The sequence below is a fragment of the Sus scrofa genome, chromosome 10 (assembly GCF_000003025.6).
Source record: "Sus scrofa isolate TJ Tabasco breed Duroc chromosome 10, Sscrofa11.1, whole genome shotgun sequence".
NCBI classification, from domain to species: domain Eukaryota; kingdom Metazoa; phylum Chordata; class Mammalia; order Artiodactyla; family Suidae; genus Sus; species Sus scrofa.
This window is the reverse complement of record NC_010452.4, coordinates 17,904,065-17,926,890: the sequence shown is the minus strand read 5'-3', so window position 1 is coordinate 17,926,890 and position 22,826 is coordinate 17,904,065. Positions and strand designations below refer to the sequence as shown.

Here is a 22,826-nt window from a genome sequence, read left to right as displayed (position 1 = left end):
CACTGGACCAGATGAATTAACACAGTCATTAGCTCGGCAGTTGCCAAACATAGCGATAAATGCTAACAGCATCATGTGTGCAAGGCAAGAGAAAAAAGAGCAAATCTGGGCAAATCAGGACTGTGACATTTATGGGACTAGGCATTTAAAGTAGCCGTTTTTTTTCTTCAGTAATTAGAAGTGCATGATTCTCAAATGAAGTAGGTGACTATTCAATACAGCATTTTCTCCTTTTTTTAAAAAAAAGGGGGGGGGATGGTTCTTTTTTTTTTAATGGCTCTTTAGGGCCAAATTCATGGCATAGGGAGATTCCCAGGCTAGGGGTCCAATTGGAGCTGCAGCCCTTGGCATATGGAGGTTCCCAGGCTAGGGGTCCAATGGGAGCTACAGCTGCCAGCCTACACCACAGCCACAGCAACGCGGATCCCAGCCACATCTGCGACCTATACCACAGCTCTTGGCAACGCCAGATCCTTAACCCACTGAGCAAGGCCAGGGATCGAACCTGAGTCCTCATGGATGCTAGTCAGGTTCATGAACCACTGAGCCACAACGGGAACTCCATAGTAGTGCAAGATTCTCATAGTCACTTTAGCCTTATTGTTCAAGGAAAAATATTTCAATCTGCGCTGCTTCATAGACTTTTTTACTTCTTCAAGAAGGAGCCATCCAGAATGTTATAATGTACCTACATCTTCTCAGAGAGTGGTTTTTTTTATACTATGATAAAAACACTAAACTGTTCACAATCATGAGCCTTTTCCCTGTAAGATTAATTCTCACCAAATATTTAAAAAATGAACTTCCCATGCCGGAACCTCTCAGTCACAACAGTTTCCATGCCACACCTCCAGTCCCTCGGAGATGGGGGTGGCAGGAAGAGAGGGGTGTACTGCTCCCTATCTGAAGGGGAGGCATGGAACCAGAGCACCTGTCTGCTCCAGGATTCAAAACAGCCCATCCTTAGTCCAAGTTGGGGACTGCAGCCCAGGACCCTAAACACTTCCTGGGGGGAATGACGGCAGGGTGGGTGAAGTGGATGAGGGAGAAGAAGAGGCTGGCACTTGGTCTCTGACGCCTGCCCATTTCCCCCTCCCTCCCCACCCCCATCCCCCAACCCCCCATTCCCCCCCCCCCGCCACTGCCGCCCAGCATGGGGGGGGGCCTCACCCAGGGCAGCCCTGGCTGGTGCTAACACCTGCACACAAGGGACACAGAGCAGGATTTCCGAAGGTGGAGCCAAGAGTAGTCGGGATAAGGTACTCTACTTCCTCCCAAAATATGTCACTGGCTCTGGGTTTCCGGATCACTGCTCAGTTAAATCCAGAGCTCCCCTAATTCATAGCTTTGTAAAGACCCAATATCAAGAGGCACTTTTCCAGATACCCAGAGGGAATCCTATCTGGCTTCCACTCTGTTTGCCCCCAGCGTGGCATCTGTGCTTCTGCCCTGGCACTGACCCCAGGCTGACCCACCTCAGAGAGCTGTGATGCCTGAAGACACAGACAAAGCCTCATTCCCCTAATGTCCCAGCCCCTGACACCTGGCATATTGTGAGTGTCTGAAAACATGGAATGAAGGAAAACACCGGCTTGCGTCTATTCTTCAACAGAACTGTCTTTCTCCTCTCAGGACCAGGGATTGACAAAATGATTGGTGGCATTTGTCATAGGTTAAGCTGATGAAGTTATGCATCACTTATCTTATCAGTGGGTAGTCTTAAAAAAAAAAAAAAAAAAAGGAGGTTGTTTCAAGGAGGAAACGATGCTAATACAGGGTGTGAAGCCAGTTGGCGGGAACCCTGTGACCCCTGCTGTGTTTATGGACACCAAGATGGGGTGGGGGAGGGGAGGGCAGGATTCTTCCCGTTGTGGGTGGTCAGAGGCCAGCTGTCCTCAGAGCTGCAACCCAGCCAGGTGTCAGGAGACCCTGGAGCCCACCATCAAGGGTCAGGGTCATAGTGCCAGCCCCCCATCAAAGCCATGGGAGTCACTCAATGCTGCCTTTTGAATACTGCTAGCTGCCCTCCCCCCCACACACATACAACTAGTGCAGGTAAAGGAGAGCCAATAAGAACAACCAAGTCATCCATCTCTGGCTTCCTACACCAAGACATGCTGACAACAGGCAAAGCTCTACCCCAGCTGTCCAATGCTCTGTGCTTTATATCCCTAAGAACAAGTATGGAGCCTGACTCAAAAAATGTTTGCAGGAGTTCCCGTTGTGGCACAGTGGTTAACGAATCTGACTAGGAACCTTGAGGTTGCGGGTTTGATCCCTGGCCTTGCTCAGTGGGTTAAGGATCCGGCATTGCTGTGAGCTGTGGTGTGGGTCACAGACATGGCTCGGATCCTGCGTTGCTATGGCTCTGGCATAGGCCAGAGGCTACAGCTCTGATTGGACCCCTAGCCTGGGAACCTCCATATCCCGCTGCAGCAGCCCAAAAATGGCAAAAAGACAAAAAAAAAAAAAAAAGTTTGCAAATGGTGAATCAATGGATGCCTGAACACAGCGTGGTGATAACATAGTGACACTGCTTTGCATGTCTAGGTACAGACAAGGCAGAATGGTACAGCGGAGAAGACACTGAATGAGAGCCAGAAGACCTGGCTTCTGGAAGAGTTAGCTGCTCCCGCTTGTCTCACCGCCTTGCCTCCTCCGTACCCACCTCCTGGATACAATGCAAACCCCAATTCATATCTCTAACCCTCATTCACATCTGCTTCTGGACCAGGGGTAGCACAGGTACCCTGGAGCCCATGTGTTCAAACCTGAACGCTTTCCTTTGTCTTCTCTCAGCTCGTCCCTCCAGCCTTCCCTGAACTAGTGAACAGCTCGTCATTGTGCAGTGCCAACACAGAAACCCAGGTGTCCTCCTCAGCTGTCCTCTTCTTTAACCCACAGCCCTCCAGGTCTTTGGGCTTTAGACTAAGTATCCGTGAAATCGGCCATCATCCCTCACCCAAGCCCTCTGCGACTGTCTTCCTCCAGGTCCCATCACCTCCCAAGGCAGCCGTCTGCCCACTTCTCTCTCTCTCCTGTAAGCAGTAGTACTGCTCCCCTGCAACTCAATGAGTCATGTCTGCATATAGTGTCTCCTTGCCTCACTACCAGGGCCCGGGATGTAGTGCGTAGGGAGCGACCCCACACCTGCCCATTTTCTTTGCCATCTTGGTCCTCTTCCTCTCCCCCAGCTCCCCAACACACCACCCTCACGATGTCACTGTGCCTTCACATATCTGCACTTCATTCCATCTTCTGGGGATCCTGACCCCAGATTGCCTTTCTAATAATAACAAGCAGGGGTGTAGACTCGGGGTGCTGTGATGCAACAGCGCTCCAGAGAGTTTAAACACTTGTCTCTAGTGGGTACTGCATATTTACAATATACGTGTATTCAGTGGATGACATTTAAATAGATACTATGTTAGGAACACACACACCTTAAAAAACATTGAATGGTTACTGTAATTAACACATTTATACCCACTAACCCCAAATGCTGCATTGGTTCATTTTCCACTGAGCCTGTTATGCGGACAGCAGCTACGTTTAAGAGGTAAAAAGGTTTGTGATATTTAAATATGTGACTTCCTTTTTAATATCTCTATTTTCATTCCCATTGACTTTTCTGCCAAATATTTCCTGTAAATTACTAAGAAGGACAGAATTGATTGGTTTTCTTTCTTTTCTTTTGTGTGTGTATGCAGGGGCACAGGTGCAGGGTTCTCAGGTTAGAGGTTGAAATTGGGCTGCAGCTGCCACAGCCACAGCAATGCCAGATCCTTAACCCACTGAACGAGGTCAGGGATTAAACTCGCATCCTCATGGATACTAGCCAGGTTCGTAACCTGCTGAGTCAAAATGGGAACTCCTAGCCTTGCCTGATCCTTGTTGTAAGCCCTTTTATTTCCTTTGCCCACCCATTCTTAGAGATGCAAATAAACTGCACTAAAATCAAAATATAAGGGTAGAATGAGGGGGAAGGCATGAATAATTTTCCACCCAAATAACTGTCCTAGAACTCTCGAGAGGTGACTGTGAGAGTTAAAATTTTTTAAAAAGGAAGAAAGGAAAGAGGGAAGCATGTGTGGTCGAGATGAGGAGACTGGGGACTGGGGACTCATAACTAAATAAGAATCGTCAGGAGAGGACTCGCTTAATATTAAAGCCAGAAAAAATCGGAACTCCCTCATCAAGTTCAGTACTAACAGAAAACTTATATTATTATGACCTTGTGGAAATACTATCTACCAAACTTTTTTTTTTTTTTTTTTTGGTCTTTTAGGGCTGCGCCCGGGGCATATGGAGGTTCCCAGGCTAGGGGTCCAATTGGAGTTGTAGCTACTGGTCTACACCACAGCCACAGCAACGTGGGATCTGAGCCACACCTCTGACCTACACTGCAGCTCACGGCAACACCCGGATCTTTAACCTACTGAGTGAGGCCAGGGATCAAACCTGCATCCTCACGGATACTAGTCAGACTTGTTTCTGCTGAGCCCTGACGGGAACTTCCCACACTTGATTTCAACAGAATGACTAAGTGCCTGCTGAATAAAACATTCGTTGACGAAAATTTTCAGAGTTGAGAAATGTGGGATTCCTCTGTGCAGGCAACATCTCTTTACACTAATTTGTACCACCGCATCCTCGTCTTTAAAGTGAGAATTACGGCCTCCTGACTTCAGAGGACTGTCATGAGGCTTAACTGAGTGGAAACAAACAAAGCAGGAAGTGCTGTGCCTGGCTCATGAGGAATATTCAGTGTTAGCTGTAATGAGGATTCTTCTTTCTTTCTTCTTTCTTTCTTTTTTTTTTCTTTTTGCCTTTTCTGGGGCCACTCCCGCAGCATATGGAGGTTCCCAGGCTAGGGGTCTCATCGGAGCTGTAGCTGCCAGCCTATGCCAGAGCCTCAGCAGCGCGGGATCCAAGCCACGTCTGCCACCTACACCACAGCTCACGGCAACACCGGATCCTTAACCCACTGAGCAAGGCCAGGGATCGAACACCAAACCTCATGGTTCCTAGTCAGATTCCTTAACCACTGTGCCACAACGGGAACTCCGAGTATTCTTATTTCTATGAAATTGCATCAGTGATACGCACATAGAGCTCCCAAGTTCAAAGACAGTGAACTTGGTTAAATGTGCAGAGATACCAAACCAAATAAGGATGAGCACCCCGAGGGGAGAGTGTGACATGTTAAAGCTCAGAGTCGCCTCTGTTCACAGGCTGACAAAGCTGAGAGCAGGATGGAACTCCAGTTATCCACCTGGAGTCATGAAATAAGCAGGGGAAGTGGGTGTGGAAGCAAGGTTTGTGGTCCCCAAAGCAAAAGCCATTTCCTTTTCTTCTTTTTTTTTTTCTTTTTCTTTTTAGGGCCACACCCATCGCATATGGAGGTTCCCAGACTAGGGGTTGAATGGGAACTGCAGCTGCCGGCCTACACCACAGCCACAGTAACACGGGATCCGAGCCATGTCTGCAACCTACACCACAGCTTACGGCAACACCGGATCCTTAACCCCCTGAGCGAGGCCAGGGATCGAACTCGATCCTCAAGGAGACTATGTAGGGTACTTGACCTGCTAAGCCACAACAAAAACCCCGCAAAGCCCATTTCAATGGCTGAAACACTTGCTGCCCGTTTTAGTCATTTGGCCACAGGCTCTGGAACCACCATGTATTACCTCCTTGGTAGCAAGCAGATTTGCAGCCTGCTTTCTGGAACAGTAAAGCTTCTAAACTGCTTCTGTTGGAGGCCAGTGCCTCCTGCTCCCCATTTTTCCCCCAAAAGCCCCAGCCACCCCTGATCTTATCTACTCCTTACCTGTGGACAAGGATTTTTATTTCCCTGCTCTGTCCCTCTCTCACCTCCTCGGGACTCAACAACCTGGTGGCTGCTTCTAAACGGCCAGTTTCACCAACTCTGACTAAGCACTGGATTTCAGAAGAGTGTTTGGAGGGAGCGGGCCACCTACCTCACAGCAGCAGGTGACCCCTCAGAGCACCCCAGCTCCTGATACCTACCGAAGCATTCCCTCCAAAAGGCTATTTCGATGCAAAGGTACCATCTGTCCTCAGAGGAAAGCAAACAAACAAACAAACAAAAACCTGTTGCCTTCAGCAAAAACTCCAATACAAAACCTCAGCTGAAATGGATTCTGAATGAATCTTGAAGCTACAGGGGGGCCCCTGAGACACGGCTGTGATCAAGAGAGTCGTCACTTCCTGTGATCAAGAGAGTTGTCACTTCTTGGCAACGCCAGATCCTTAACCCACGGAGTGAGACCAGGGATCGAACCCTCGTCCTCATGGATACTAGTTAGTTTGTTTCCATTGAGCCACAATGGGAACTTCCTCTAAGCACTAGATTTTAATCAAATTTTACACACACATACACACTCATACTTGGAAAATGAGATCCCACAGTGGGAAATTCTATGAAATGGACCACATTGACTACCTATAGAGCATGGCCCTCTGCCTTTCCTTCCTGCAGCCTAATAACACACTTAAAGGAGAGGTGGACACACCTGGAACCACACACACACACACACACATCTGAAAAAAGTGATGCAACAGGTGAATCCAGGAGACTGAGGCATCCCTGTATCTGAGCTTGGTTTCTAGCGCTCATGTCACAGACGTGGCTCAGATCTGGCATGGCTGTGGCTGTGGTGCAGGCCGGCAGCTGCAGCTCCCATTTGACCCCTAGCCAGGGACCTTCTATGTGCCTCAACTATGGCCCTAAAAAAAAAAAAAAAAAAAAAAAAAAAAAAAAAAAAAAAATCTAATGCTTAGAACTTAAAAAAAAAAAAAAAAAATAGAATGAATGAACCTAATCCTTAAAACAATCTTAGGAGAGAGATGGACTTCCCGTCATTAGCTCAGCAGTAACGAAGTTAACTAGTATCCATGAGGGCACAAGTTTGATCCCTAGTCTCGTTCCATGGGTTAAGGATCCGACATTGCTGCTGTGAGCTGCGTGCGGTGTAGGTTGCAGACGCAGCTCAGATCCCACATTGTTGTGGCTGTGGCTGGCAGCTGCAGCTCCCATTCAACCCCTAGCCTGGGGACCTCCATATGCCACAACTGCAGCCCTTTAAAAAAAAAAAAAAAAAATCTAGTGCTTAGAACTAAAAAGATGCTGAAATTTCGTGTATCAAACTGTCACTCAGCTAACAAGCAGGTGAGCCAGCCCTCACAAGCAGACCTGCATGCTCAGTCCACTACCCAAAACCCAGTTCCATTTTCACGGGAGATCTCGGCCCATAACGTCCTTGCTAAAGAATATGTGTTAGGACATTGAACATAAACACACACTGCTCTGTTAAATTAAGACCACACTGTTGTGAGTCAGAAAGAGAAAGACAAATACCCTATGATATCACTATTATGCTATCTAATAGGTGGAATCTAAAATACAGCACAAATGAACCTATCTACCGAACAGAAAGAGACCCACAGACATAGAGAACAGACTTGTGGTTGCCAAGGGGGAGGGAGTGGGATGGACGGGGAGTTTGGGGTTAGTAGATGCAAACTAGTATATTTAGAATGGATGAGCAATGAGGTCCTGCTGTACTGCCCAGGGAAACATATCCAATCTCTTGCAACAGACCATTGATGGAAGACAATATAAGAAAAGAAATATATATATACACACACACACACACAAACACATATGCTGGGTCACTTTGCTGTACAGCAGAAATTGGCACAACGTTTGTCCTCTAGTAAAACAAAATAATTAAATACAAAAAAATGCCACACTATTGACAAGGAACGCCTCTGTTTCCTTTGATCAACCTTAGGCAATTAATATAACTGATGACGAGAGTCTCAGTATAAGGCGTGTTCAGTCCCCTTCTCAGATGAGCTAGAATACGTCTCACTAGGTGGCAGCATTGCTTCCAGAGCCTTTTGGGCTTGTTTTTGGTCCATCTTTGTCTTAAGCTCTGTCCCCAAGGGCCTCCCCACTCCCAGCAAGAAGATGTAACGAAGGGCATTGCTTTCCACTTTCCACAATGATGCCTGGAGCAACACCACGTGAAAGTGGCTTGGAAGCCCTAGTGACTCAGAATGGCCTGGAAGAAGCATCGGCAGGTGTGTTGTGGGTGGCCCACACCAGCACCCGGAGGGTTGGACCCATCTAGGGGACTGGGCTCTTCCCGCCCTGGAAGGGCTAGGGGGCAGGGGCCAGCACATGGGAACTCTGAATCCCAGCTCCTGCAGGTTCAAGCTGCGTGGCCTTGGGTGGGTCACTTGACATTCTCAGCCTCGGTTTGTACTCTGTAAGTCACATGGGCAGCGTTCCCATCTGCCTTCCCCTGGCAGCTCTGAGGTCAGCTCTTTTAGCAGAAAGGGAGCCTGTTACGAACAGACTAATGGGTTCAATCTTCTCCTAGCTCCTGCTCCTCAGAGCCCCAACCACAGGGACGGAGGGAAATCAGCCTTGCTCAGGGGATGGGAATCATCAGATTGGCTCCGTTTAGTCACAGCCTTGAATACAGACATGGCTGCTGCTGTGTTGGCCTTTCCCCGGGGTACCTTTTCCTCCCAGTATCTCCATCCTTCCCAGGCACTCAGATAAGCCACTGAAGGAAGTTCACTGTCAGAGGCCACTGGTACAGCCGTACTGCACAAAGTGGGCTCCAGAGTCCTAAAAACGCTTCCTCAACACGTAAATAACTCCCTGGGAAGGACTTAGGCATATGAAATATCTGACTCATTAACCATGAACTCATCTTCACAAATACCCCTATAAGATAGAGGCATGCTGATGTGTCATGCTAAAGACTATTAGCACAGGAAAAAAAAAAAAAAAAAAAAAACTCCATTTAAAATTAATTACAGGAGTTCCCGTTGTGGCTCAGTGGTTAACGAATCCGACTAGGAATCATGAGGTTGCGGGTTCGATCCCTGGCCTTGCTCAGTGGGTTGCCGATCCGGCGTTGCCGTGAGCTGTGGTGTAGGTTGCAGACGAGGCTCGGGTCCCGAGTTGCTGTGGCTCTGGCGTAGGTCGGTGGCTACGGCTCCAATTAGACCCCTAGCCTGGGAATCTCCATATGCCGCGGGCGCAGCCCTAGAAAAGGCAAAAAGACAAAAATAAATAAATAAATAAAATAAAATTAATTGCATACCTGCCTGAGGTGGGGTGGGCAAGAGGCAGACTTCGATTTTCCAATTTATTGAAGATCCCCAATTATGGATTACTTTTCAAAGAAAGCCTTATTTTATAACAAAAGATCTAAGTGAATAATAAGAAAACAAGTGCATTACGTCTTACCAGTGCAAACTGAGGAGAGGAAGAGGAGCCTCAGCTTGCAAGGAGGCTGTTTCCAAGTGTTCCTTCAATGGGAGTCATGTACCAGGACTAAATAACCTGATATTTCAAATTAACTCCAAAATAATGAGATTTTACTTTTGCATCATCATCATTATTATTATTATTATTATTATTATTATTAGGGCTGCACCTGCAGCATATGGAAGTTCCCAGGCTAGGGGTGGATTGGCGGTGCAGCTGCTGGCCTATGTCACAGCCACACCAGATCTGAGCCGCATCTACGACCTATAGCACAGCTCATAGCAATGCCGGATCCTTAACCCATTGGGCGAGGCCAGGGATTGAACCCACGTCCTTATGGATCCTAGTTGGGTCCATTACCGCTAGGGAACTCCGTATTATTTTTTTGATAGGAAGTAGGTTTATGAATACAGGATGCTGGTGACGGATACAGATGGCAGGCACGGGGGCTCTGCCCAAGAACGAAGTGGAGAAGCAGGCTTCTTAAGGGAGGTAGATGTTTCATAGACAGAGTGTCAGCCAGCTCGGAAACGAGAGTGGCCCCCAAACAGGGGGTCTCTTTGACATTCCTGTAAAGGCCACCCCTCTGCTATTCTGTAGAATTTTAATGATTCATGTTTATATACTCCCATCCCCTCCTCCTTTAAAACAAATGTCTTCAAAAATGGAGAAAAATGGGTCCAAGGGCTTTTCAATATTGCATCAATGTAGTCACTATTGGTGAAATGAGATCATCTCGTTTAGAATATGACCTTCTCGTGTAAGATGCAATGCACATATAGAAAGTTGGTTTCTGGCGACACAAAGAGGTGGGTGACATTGTCTGAGTTGCTGAGTAACACGTATTTCATGAGCGTGATTCCACTTTATAGTTTGGATCCTGTTTTTTCATCCACCACTGGTTCTTATACTGGAATCTTTTCCTAGGCCCTGAATCCATTCAGTCTTAAGTCTGGGGAAACTGAGTTGACTGAGAGAAGATGGGGTCAGCACAGCTCAAACAAGACGTTAAGTGTTTAGCATACATCACCCAGCATAAACCCCGTAACAACTCTGCAATGGACCACTTTGCAGAGGAAAAAATACAGATGCATAACAATTAAGAAGCTGGGAGATCCCGCTATGGCTTAGTGGCAATGAACCCAACTAGTATCCATGAGGACGCAGGTTCGATCCCTGGCCTCGCTCAGTGGGTTAAGGATCTGGCATTGCCGTGAGCGGTGGTGTAGGTCACAAATCTGGCATTGCTGTGGCTATAGTGTAGGCCGGCAGCTACAGCTCTGATTCGCCCCCTGGTCTGGCAATGTCCATATGCTGTGGGTGTGGCCCTAAAAAGACAAAAACAAAACCCACAAAACAAAACAGTTAAGAAACCTGCTAGATGCCACACAGTGAGCAAGGAGGAAGCTGGACTTTTATTTCTGGTGCATGAGCAGCAGGTCTTGCATGACCTAGCATCTGGCCCCTTGTTGTTTGAGACTCGGATAAAATCATTGATAAGTATCAGCCTCAGACTTGCTAAAAAAAAAAAAAATCTGTTTACTTTTCCATTAAAAAAAAAAAAAAAAAGCAGTAGGGAGGTGGCAGGGGGATGGGTTGGGAGCTTAGGGTTAGTAGATTAGCAGATGCACCAAGGACAGTGCAGGGAACTACAGTTACTGTCCTGTGATAAACCGCGACAGAAAAGAATACAAAAACGAATGTGTGTGTATATATATGAAACTGAATTACTTGGCTGTACAACAGAAATTAACACATTTTAAATCAACAATACTTCAGTAAAATATATGCTTTTTTCTTTTTATGGCCCTACCTGCGGCCTGTGGAAGTTCCCAGGCTAGGGGTCACATCGGAGCTACAGCTTCCTGCCTACACCACAGCCGCAGCCACGCCAGATCTGAGCCAAATCTTCAAGCTACACCACAGCTCATGGCAATGCCGGATCCTTGACTCACTGAGCAAGGCCAGGGATCGAATCCACATCCTCATGGATACTAGTTGGGTTCTTAACCCACTGAGCCACCGTGGGAACGCCTACTCTACTTCAATAAAATATTTTTTTTGAAAAGGCAGGAGCCGTTGTAATGCATTGCTTAGCTCAGAGGGTGGGTGTTCCTTAGCGCCTTTCCTCAACTCTGCAAAGAAAGGCAGAGTTCTGCCTGAGGAAACCAGGCCTGGGCAGGATGGTCCACACGGGAGAGTCGTGAGAAGCTGTCAAACAGAGTCCACACCCAGGAAGTCTTCCCTCTGTCCCGACTTCTCCCCCGCCCCATTCCCTCCCTGCACCCCCATCTCCAGCTCCGCCCTCCACCCCAGCCCTGCCTGGGGAAGCGATGGCCTGGAGGAGCTGGAGGACAGGTGGGCAAGCCAGCTTCCCTCCCCCCGAGCGACGGTAGCCCCCTTGCCCCCCACCCCATCCCCACGAAGGACGGAGGGGAGAAGAAGACACACCGCTTTAAGCCTCAGCACCTTATTCACTATGTCTAGCCTCTTTCTAGGATGTAGACATATTTCTGAAGAAGTAAAACAAAACCACAGACCATTCCACCAATAGAGCCCAAAGGATCGGCTTGGGCAGAAGGAAAGAAAGCGAACCTTCCCTGCGCTGGTCCCATTAGGTCCTCGTCCTCAGTGTCTGCTGAGCTACCCCAGGGAGCGCTGCAGGAATGCAATTTACATTTCCACCTAGGGTGGTGAAAGCACAGCTGACTTTAAAGGTGTTACGCACTTCAGAAGAGGAGGGGTGGTTCTTCCACCAAAACCTGCACGTGTGACCTTTTGTTCATTTCATCCCGACTCGAGGGGTTTGCCATCTGCATGGGGGTGCGTGTGGACGCGACGCTGTCCTCACTGTCGTTGCCCTTTGTATTGTTTCCCTGTCCCTTACAGGTCTCCATCCAAAGAACAGAATGAGGAGGCTCCACGGCTGACCACCTATGAACACCTGCACCTGCTCCTTTTTCGGAAGCGTATCAGCAGAAGGAGCACGGTGGGCTCACCTCCTCAACGCACCTCACCTTTCACCCACCTGCCTGCCATCCACTAGCCTCCATCTCTAGGTGGTGAGAATGCCCCTCCTGACCCCTGCTTCATGTCCCCTCAGAGCCTCAGAATGTGACCTTATTTGGATAGAGGGTCTTTGCAGATGAAATTAGTTAAGGATTGAGATGACAGCATCATGGATGAAAGAGGGTCCTGAATCCAAGGACTGGTGTCCTTACAACAAGAGGAAAGAGACACAGAGAGGAGAAGGCCGTGTGGAGACAGAGGCACAGACTGAGACAGCCATAGCCAAAGGCACCTGCTGGAAGAGACAAGGGAGAATTCACCCCGAGCGCTCTCAGGGGGAGCGTGGCTGTGCCTGTGCCTTGGCTGTGAGCTTCTAGCCTCTTGAACTGTGAGGACAATAAATCTTTGTTGTTTTAGGCCACTTAGTTCATGGTCATTTGTTACAGCAGTCCTAGGAAGCTAATATACCATCTGTCTCTCACCCATCTAGCTGTCTAGCATACAGCTATCATCTATAGCTATCGTCTTGCAGTCATCTATCACCTATCGATCTATTTATCATCTATCTATCATCTACCAGGCTATCATCTATCATCTATCAACATATCATCTCTCTGTCATCTATTTATTATCTATTATCTGTCTAGCTATCATCTATCTCTCATCTATCATCTATTATCTATTATCTGTCTATCACCTATTATCTATCCTCTAGATATCATCGATTTTTTTGGTCTTTTTTTTTTTAGGGCCACACCCGTGGCATATGGAAGTTCCCAGGCTAGGGGTTGAATCGGAGCTGTAGCCACCAGCCTACGCCACAGCCACAGCAACTCCAGATCCAAGCCACATCTGCAACCCACACCACAGCTCACAACAACGCCAGATCCTTAAGCCACTGAGCAAGGCCAGAGATCAAACCCGAAACCTCATGGTTCCTAGTTGGATTCATTAACCACTGAGCCAGGACGGGAACTCCCGCTATCATCTATTGACCTATTATCTATCGAGCTATCATCTATCAATCATCTATCTATCTATCATCCATCTATCTATCATCCATCTATCTACTATCTGTCATTTGTCTATCATCTATTTATCTATTAGGCTCTCTACATCTATCCATCTATCTATATCTGCCATCTATTATTTATCCTCTAACTCTACCTCTCATCTATTTATCTACCTATTATCTATCTGGCTCGCTACATCTATCCATCTACCTATATCTGTCATCTATCATTTATCCTCTCTCTCTACCTGCCATCTATTTATCTACCTATCTATCCATTCACCTATCATCATTGTTCCCTTCCCTGTACTTCTTGCACCACTGCCAGATAAGTTGTTCTTTAAAGCTATGGTTCTTTGCCCTGGCAGTTCCAACCAAGGCCTGGGTCCCACCCAAGATGCTCTGATTTCTTGGGTCTGGGGTGTGGCTTAGACCTTGGCATTCTTCTTTAAAGCTCCTGAGGGATTCTCATGTGCAGCCAAGGTTGAGAATTCCTCCATCATCCTGCTGCGAGACCTCCAGTGGCCGCCTTCTGCTTACCAAACCAAGAACGGATAGCCACTAACACTTACGTTCTGGTCTATGGTAATCGAGGTGGTTTCCAATTCATGTGAACCTTCGAAACACCAGATGACATAAGAATCAACACTGCGGGGGTCCTGTGAAACCCCTTCCTTCAGGTCCCCAGACCCTACCGAGAAGATAAGCTCCGTCTTATCTTCAGAAACTCCAGCCAAGTCCCTCCACTCCCTCCTACCCCATCCCGCTCCCTGGGCTTGGAATGTTTTCTGCAGTGTCAACAGTATGAGACCCTTGCGGGGTGGTAATGACGAGCTACCGACGGAGAGTGGCTGTGGCGTGCGTGTTATCACAATGCTGTCACAACAGGGACATCTGAGACAATTGAAAACCAACTGTGCAGTGTGCGTAACCTCTCATTCTGTGGAGGCACCCAAATGAAATAATCTGACTTGCTAATGTCCTGTCTGATCTCCGGGGTAATGGAGTTGGTGGGGTGGGATGAAAAGCCCATGTTCCTGGCCATCCTGCAGGTTGCCATAGCAACTGCTGGGTCTGTACACCTCAGTAGCTTCTCCTGCCATGCTTTTGGTGAGTGAATGCAGACTGCTACTGCGGCTGAAGCACATTTCTGAACGTTTAGCCCCATAAAAGAGCACACACTTATTCTCTACTCTGTCATGTTCGGGAAATTCGACATCTAAAACGGGCTTCTTAGAGGCTACCTGCCCTCCTTGGCTCGGGTCCCTTCGGCCGTCTTCAAAGCCAGCATGGTGGCATCTCTGCTCTCCGGACCTCAGCCTCGTCCTCCTGTTTTCTCTCTCTGACTCTGATCCTCCTGACTGTCTTTTATAAGGACCCTTATGATACGGTGGACTCGCCAGATAATCCGGATTATCTCCCTACCTCAGGATCCTTAAGCGCTTTGTATCTGCAAATCCTCTTCGCTATGCAAGGGAGCATATCCTTAGGTTCCAGGGATCACGACCTGAACATCTTCGAGCAGCCCTTATTCAGTTTGCCATCCAAGGAAATGACCAGATTAAAAAAAAAAAAACTATTTTTGAAGCTTTCTGATGAGGTTTGGGTGGTCCCTTCAGACCATGGTCCTGCCCTCATTGATAAGAGGTGATGACCCTTTGGGAAACTCACCCCAGCACCACATCCTTGAGAAAGACTCTGTCCATGGCCAAATATACAAATGGATTCCTTTCCTGCTGCTCAGGGTTGGTCAAAATGCATAAAGAAAAATAATGTTCCTTGGGTCATCCGTAAAGAGGAGAGAACAAAAAGCCACCATGTTAAAAGATCTTTTCAATGTCCTAATTTGTCAGAGGGTGACAGCCTAGGCCAGTGGCCTGGCTGGACAGAACCGCTGCAAACGGGCAGCAAACAGGCACAAGGACTGGTCCAAGAAGGGCTTGTGCCTATTTCAGGAGCAGGCAGCTGAGCTGTGAGGGCTGCAAGGAACGTGAATGGGACCCTCCCATCCTGACACACTGCACACTCCTCCCCTGCTCCTTCGTGAAAAGTGGCTCCATGAGGAAGGAGCATGTGGGCACCTCAACCCTGTATCCACGTGCTCCTGGGTCCACAGATCCATCACAGTCAAAGCCTCTGAGTACTGGAGCTCCAGCGAGCCTCAGAATCCGCCTTCCTCCTCCAAGGGCTTGGAAAAGTCCTCCATAAAAGGGTGGGTACCAAGTCCCCCCAAGGCTTCCGACCTCTGATGAGCGAGGTCTACGGATTGCAGAGATCCCTTGGTTTCCCAGACCTTGAGCTGTTCCTAGGTTAGTGCCACTGTCACCTCCCTCTTGCCCTGTTTTCAAACACAAAACCCAGTCATGCCTTTGCTTATGAGGCACAATTAATTCCTAAAGAGATAAATGAGCCAATCCCATATGGCCTCCAGGCAGAGTTCGTCTAGAATTACCTCCCACATTGATTCCAAAGGATGCTTTTTTCTTTTTTAGGGCCACATCCGAAGCATATGGAAGTACCCAGGCTACGGGTTGAACTGGAGCTGCTGCTGCCAGTCTGCATCACAGCCACGTCAACACAGGACCCGAGCCACATCTGTGACCTACACCACAGCTCACGGCAACGCCGGATCCTTAACCCATGGAGCAAGGCCAGGGATCCAACCCAAATCCTCACTGATCCTAGTCGGATTCGTTTCCGCTGCACCACAGTGGGAACTCCCCCAGTGGATGCTTTTTGAGATAACTTTTATCAGACACATTTTCCTTCAAATGGAGGAATGCACATGGAATACTTCATCATGTTAAGGGTACATTATGGATTTATTACTTAGGTGTTAATCTAACATCTTCTTGAAAGTTCTTGACAAGTTCGATTTATCAAAGTCCTATGAGATAATATTCTTCTACCCTTTCAAATGTGACACCAAAATGCCACCTAGACTACTGTCACTGCATCGAAGGATTTACTGACTATTCATTGAGATACTTCAGGTTAAAGATTAGCTTGGAGCCAATCAACTGGTGCTTTCAACCAAAAACCTTGAGGTCTGGGAATTCCCATTGGGGTGCAATGGAAAAGAATCCGACCAGTATCCATAAGGACACAGGTTCGCTCCCTGGCCTTGTGCAGTGGGTTAAGGATCCAATGATGCTGTGGGCTGTGGTGTAGGTTGCAGATGCAGCTCGGATCCCAAATTGCTGTGGCTGTGGTGTAGGCTGGCAGCTGCAGCTCCAATTCGACCCCTAGGCTGGGAACTTCCATATGCCACAGGTGTGGCCCTAAAAATCCAAAAAAAAAAAAAAAAAAAAAAAAAAGAGGAAGAAGAAGAAGAAAAATCTTGAGATCTGAATGGGTCTTTAGGCCTGGCATTCTATCCTAAATCTAGGTAAAAGTCAGTCAGGAGAAAGAGTTTTAGTGTCTCCTTGACATTGGAGCTTTCTCTAACAAGCAACCACTTTTGTGCATGTTAGTTGCTGTGAGAGACATGAGAAAAAAAATGAATCTATGTCCTCAATGAGCAAAAGACATCAAAGTGAAAATCAGGAAACTCTTCCCAAAAGAAACTTCAAATCTCTCAGCCTGGGATTTCTCCTCTGGCGAATGAGAGTGTTGAGATAGAAAGCTGATATTGGTAGCCCACTTTATAGCTTATAAAACACGTGCCCACTTTTTTTCTTAATTGTTCTCTACATAATCTAGCAAGGTAGGGACTTCATTGGCACAGAAATAGACTAAGGGACTAAACTGAGGTTCAACAGTGAGTGGAGCCAGGAGCTTGAACCAGGCAGGACCATCTCCAGATCTCCCACCATGATGCAAAAGGCCACTACCATCCTACCAAAGTGGATTCTAACACCAGCAGTCTGTGACTACGAGTATTATGGGTAAAGACTTCCTTTAAGTATTTACCGTAACGCATGTAAACCAGGCAAAAGCAGTTGCCGCTCAGAAAGAGGTAATTAATCTGTGGTGAACGACAAGAAATTAACCCAGACGTGTCTTTTCAAAGTCAACACTCATGTGATCAAATGAAGGCTCTAGCGCATTTTCTGCTACCCACTGACTTCAGGCAGAGTTGGGTCTAGAATTCTCTTTCACCTTGATTCCAATGGATGTTTTATGATAAAGGAGGATCATTTTTAGATGCATTTTCCCCCAAATCGAGGAAATTTGAGAGCCTTTCCATGCATATGTATTGATTGAGTTAAATGTCTGTAAGTTCACAGAAGAAAATCTTTCTTTGAAAGAGTCTGTGCAAGACTGTGCAAAACGTATGGTTTCCAAAGGAGACAGGTTGCGGGGTGGGGGGGTGCTGGGGGTTTTGGATGGAAAGGCTATAAAATTGGGTGGTGATGATCACTGTACACCTTGCATGTAATAAATTCATTGAGTAACAAAAACATAAATAAGTAAAACAAGGAGACTGCCTATCAAAAAAGAAAAGGAAAAAGAAAGAGTCTGTGTTATCAACTTCTATGAAATGCATTTGCTCTGATATTTGTGGGTTGTTGGCCATTTGGGTATAATCTCGTTGTCTTCTAAATTACTATTTTTCTCAGCTCCCTGGAAAGATTCACAAGAGGTGTCACCCTGTGCACCCAGCCTCCCTGCACTTAAATGACAGAAGAGCAGGACTTCCCGTCGTGGCTCAGCGGTAACGAACCCGACCAGGATCCATGAGGACGCCAGTTCCATCCCTGGCCTCACTCAGGGGGTTAAGGATCTGGTGTTGCCTTGAGCTATGGTGTAGGTCACAGACGTGGCTCAGATCCCGCGTTGCTGTGGCTGTGGTGTAGGCCAGCAGCTGTAGCTCTGATTTGCCCCCTAGCCTGGGAACTGTCATATACCTCCGGTTCGGTCCTAAAAAAGATTTAAAAAAAAAAAAGAAGAAGACAGATGGGCAGTATCCCCTTCACCCTTGTTCCTACAGGCTCCAGGCCTGTGAGTGTGGAGCAGCACCCTCGACAGCAACAAGTCTGGATGCTTCTCTGCCCGGGGAAGAGCCCTGGCACTGAGCCAGAGGGCCATCTGCTCCGCGGGGAGGGAAGTGGGAGTGATGGACAGCAGGAAAAGAGAGGTCGGCTTTCAGGGCGGTCAACCATCTCTGCCGAGCTGGCTGGACTGTGAACTGCAGGATATTGACTGCAGGGAGATGCCCGTAACAGGAGCCGTCCAGTCTAGCCAGACCCAGAGCCCCCATCCCCAGGGCATCAGAATGACACAGGGACACTGGTTCACAGCCAGGCACCAAATCTCTTGATCCCAGAGAGATTTCCTCTGATCCCTCTAACTATTGCTCAGGGGAAATGCAGACATTAGTCCGTTCCAAGTTGGAGAGAAGCAATCAAATTTACCCAGGACAATCGCAAAGGGGTGGCTTGCATGGATCACCCGTGTGCATCTGGCTTTGGTCTCATCAATCCACTCTTGCTCCACGGGCTGGACTGCAAGCCCTTCTGCATGTTCTCAAAGCATCTGGGCATCCGTCTATATGCACTCCACTCCCTGGCTGGTAATGCAGGGTCCCCCTGCTCCCCTAAGGACCACAGGACAGAAGCCTGGGTTTTAGCCAATGGCAAAAGCCCCACCCAACACATAGCCTGTGTGTGGCACTTGGTGGAGCATAATAAACATATGCTATTGTACAGGAGATTCTTTTTTTTTTTTTTTTTGTCTTTTTAGGGCCACACCCATGGCATATGGAGGTTCCCAGGCTAGGGGTCGAATCAGAGCTGCAGCCGCCGGCCTACACCACAGCCACAGCAACAAGAGATCTGAGCTGTGTCTGCGCCTACACCACAGCTCATGGCAATGCTGGATCCCCAACCCACTGAGCGAGGCCAGGGATCGAACCCACATCCCCATGGATCCTAGTCGGGTTTGTCAACCACAGAGCCGTGAAGGGAACTCCAGGAGATTCTTTTTCATCTGAAGTGGGGGAAGGGGAAAAGAGGGAGAGGAAGAATTATTGCACAAACTTTTAAAATGTAGCAATAGTCCCTAATCTTCCTTTTAAGCAGCATCTCCAGCTTTCTCCCCGACAAACACACTCTTTCCCCACACTCTGAATATTTTCTAGGAAAGCATCAGTTCCAAGCTCTTGTGCCCGCACGCATCAGTGCTGTGCAGCAGCTGCATCTTCTAACTGGCACCTGAGACAGGTTACAAGTGTCTGGGGCCCTGGAAGGTGAAATGTGAGTTGTCTGTGTAACCTGAGTATGTGGCTAGCACAACCCTGGATGTGTTGAAAATATGACCTGGGCGGAAGGATGTGCACAGAGCATTTTATTTATAGGAGCAAAACCCTAAACGCTGATAACTGACGCTTGGTTACAACAGGACATCCTCATATAAGGGCTGGTGTTTTAGAAAGGACTGTGGGACTGCCATTAAAGATCACATTTTATGAAAAAAACCTTTAATGGCATGGGAAAATGCACCTAGTATATTAAGCAAAAAGCAGATCAGAGAATTGAATATAATCAAATTTTTAGAAACTGCATGAGTCTAAAATCCTGGGAGGAAATATACCCAAATGGAAGGTGGTCTATTTCTAGGTGATGTTGATTTTTTTTTTTTTTTAAATAGCCACCTCCACAGCACATGGAGGTTCTCAGGCCAGGGATACGATCCGAGCCTCAGCTCCAACCTGTGGAGCAGCTACAGCAAACGCTGGATCCTTTAACCCACTGCAACCAGAGCCCTGAAGCTGAATTCTTAACCCCGTGTCACATGCCGGGAACTCCTGAGTTGATTTTTTCAAGTGTTAATCTTTTCATAGTTTAAACATTTTATTCTACAACAGATGTATTGCTTTTTCTAATTTTCAAAATTGTATACTTTTAGAATCACAAACCCGGAAAGCACAGTATTCAACATTGGAAAGAGGCTCCTTTTTTTTTCTTTTCTTTTTTTTTTTTTTTTTTTTCTGTCTTTTTAGGGCCGCAGCTTCGGCATATGGAGGTTCCCAGGCTAGAGGTCAAATTGGAGCTACAGACGCTGGCCTACGCCACAGCCACAGCAACGCAGCATCTGAGCCTTGTCTGTGACCTACCTACACCACAGCTCCCAGCAACGCCAGATCCTTAACCCACTGAGCAACGCCAGGGATCGAACCTGCATCCTCATGGACACTAGTCTGGTTTGTTAACCACTGCGCCACGACGGGAACTCTAGAAGAGGCACTTCTGTTCCTGTTCTCGACAGATATGTTCAAACATTAGACTATGAGGCCTCCCCCAGGGTGCCATTGGTTCTTAGTCTTTTTATAGCAACAACCCAGAAAATTCTGTCCCAAAGCGGCATGGCAGCCGGACCCCACAGGTCAAAATAGGAGTCCTTTGCTTTGTCCCTGTCTGAGAAGAACCGTATCCGGAAACGATGTTGGAAGGACACTGCTCGGGGGTAAGTTAAGACTGCGGGAAGCAGGGCTTGGACCCCTGTTCTCCTGGGCAGGGGACAGCCGGGGCTGGCCTGGCACCAGCTGTGAGGCCACAGGGCATTATCCCATTTCCCAAATCATCCTGTTCCCCACTTGTAAAAAGAGGGTCTAACATCCACCGAGCCGACCTCACAGGCCTGTCGAAGGGGTTCAATCAAACGACGTGCGCCCCCTCTTTTGTAAACACCACCGAGCCCGGAAGGGACCGTCTGGCATCCGGAGAACACTCACTTCTCCAGATAATCATCCAGGCTCCCTGCTTTCTTTCAAGATATCAAGCGAAAGCATCTCTGCCCGCTTTTACACTCCAGAAAAGTCACCAGGAATTTTATCAGTCACCTCGAACTCATTTGCTGTTTCCCTGGGCCTTGGCCCCGTGTAACGAAAACTATGCAATGTGTCTGCCTGCCTTGTTCCTGTTTTGTCCTGGGTGCGTGGACAGATTGGTTTTCCCAGGCTCTGGGAGGGAAGGTGGGACCAGGAGACTGGATTTTTGTCCCTTCTGGGCTGGGCCTCCAAGGCCCCCTGGGAGATCATCCCCCCCCCCCCCGCCCCCCGCCGCCCTTCATTTCCTGGCTGGTTGCACAAGATCTGGAGCAAGACTCTGAGGCCTCAGGAAAATGGTGACATGCTACCTGGAGAAGCCAGAGTCCCAATATCGCAGGGGAAGGCCACCCACCACCCTGCCACCACCCCGTCCCAGTCACCCGGGACACAAGTGAGAAATAACTCGAGACCCTTTGTCGCATCAGTTATGTCCCCTGATTAATACACGCTGTGACCACGGCCACCTCTCCACCCTGGAGCAATAGTCCGTGCTTCCTGCTCCTGCCCCCATGGGCAACGCAGGGGACACTGAGAACACACAATCCTCATCCAAAGGAAAACTCACTTGAGAAAAGTTATGGCAATTCTTTTTTTTGCCATTTTCTTGGGCCGCTCTCACGGCATATGGAGGTTCCCAGGCTAGGGGTCGAATCGGAGCTGTAGTCACCAGCCTACGCCAGAGCCACAGCAACGCGGGATCCGAGCCGCGTGTGCAACCTACACCACAGCTCACGGCAACGCCGGATCGTTAACCCACTGAGCAAGGGCAGGGACCGAACCTGCAACCTCATGGTTCCTAGTCGGGTTCGTTAACCACTGCGCCACGACGGGAACTCCAGCAATTCTTCTAGATTCCTTGGCAGATTTCAGACCTGCTTTCTTATTTCTCTAGGGAAACTTGAGAGTGTGTAATAATTTATTTACTTCTTCTTTTTTTTTTCTTTTTTTTGCTTTTTAGGGCTGCACCTGTGGCCTATGAACCTTCCCAGGCTAGGGGTCAAATTGGAGCTGCAGCTGCCAGCCTACACCTCAGCCACAGCAATGTGGGATTCAAGCCACATCTGTGACCTATACCACAGCTCACAGCAACACCAGATCCTTAACTCACTGAGCGAGGCCACGGATGAAACCTGCCTCCTCATGGATACTAGTTGGGTTCATTACTGCTGAGCCGCAGTCGGAACTCCCAGAGAATGTATGCTGATTTAAATAACTGAAGAGAAAATATAAGAAGATGGAGGGGTTCCCACTGTGGTGCAATGGGATTGTCAGGGTCTTAGGAGCACTGGGACTTGGGTTCGATCCCCTACCCAGCACAGTGGATTAAGGATCCAGTGTTGCCGAAGCTGCACTTAGGTCCCAGCTGCAGTTTGGATCTAATCTAATCCCTGGCCTGGGAACTCCATACGCTTCGGGGTGGCCAAAAAAAAAAAAAAAAAAAAGAAGAAGAAGAAGAAGAAGAAGAAAGGAAAGGGAAACATATATTTGGTAACCTAATCCTGCCGTATTTTTAGGTGAGTTGCAAATAGAAAAGGGTTACGGTCCATCAGGAAGGAAGAGGTTAGGGAGCCTGCCTCTCTTTCAGACGGTACAGACATCCAAACAGCGCTAGCTTGGATCACTGGTCCTGCGTATATTTCATCTCTTTTTAGCATCGTCCCTCAGGACTACATGGAAGCATTAGGCTCTGAGTTGGGGAGCTCCCCATGGCACAAAGG

The 22,826-nt window shown here is 48.0% G+C and overlaps 1 protein-coding gene across 2 annotated transcripts in view; it reads right to left on the bottom strand.

Annotated features, from left to right (window-relative positions):
- Positions 1-22,826, bottom strand: part of KIF26B (kinesin family member 26B) — a 511,688-nt gene that overhangs the window by 293,162 nt on the left and 195,700 nt on the right. The window lies entirely within an intron of this gene.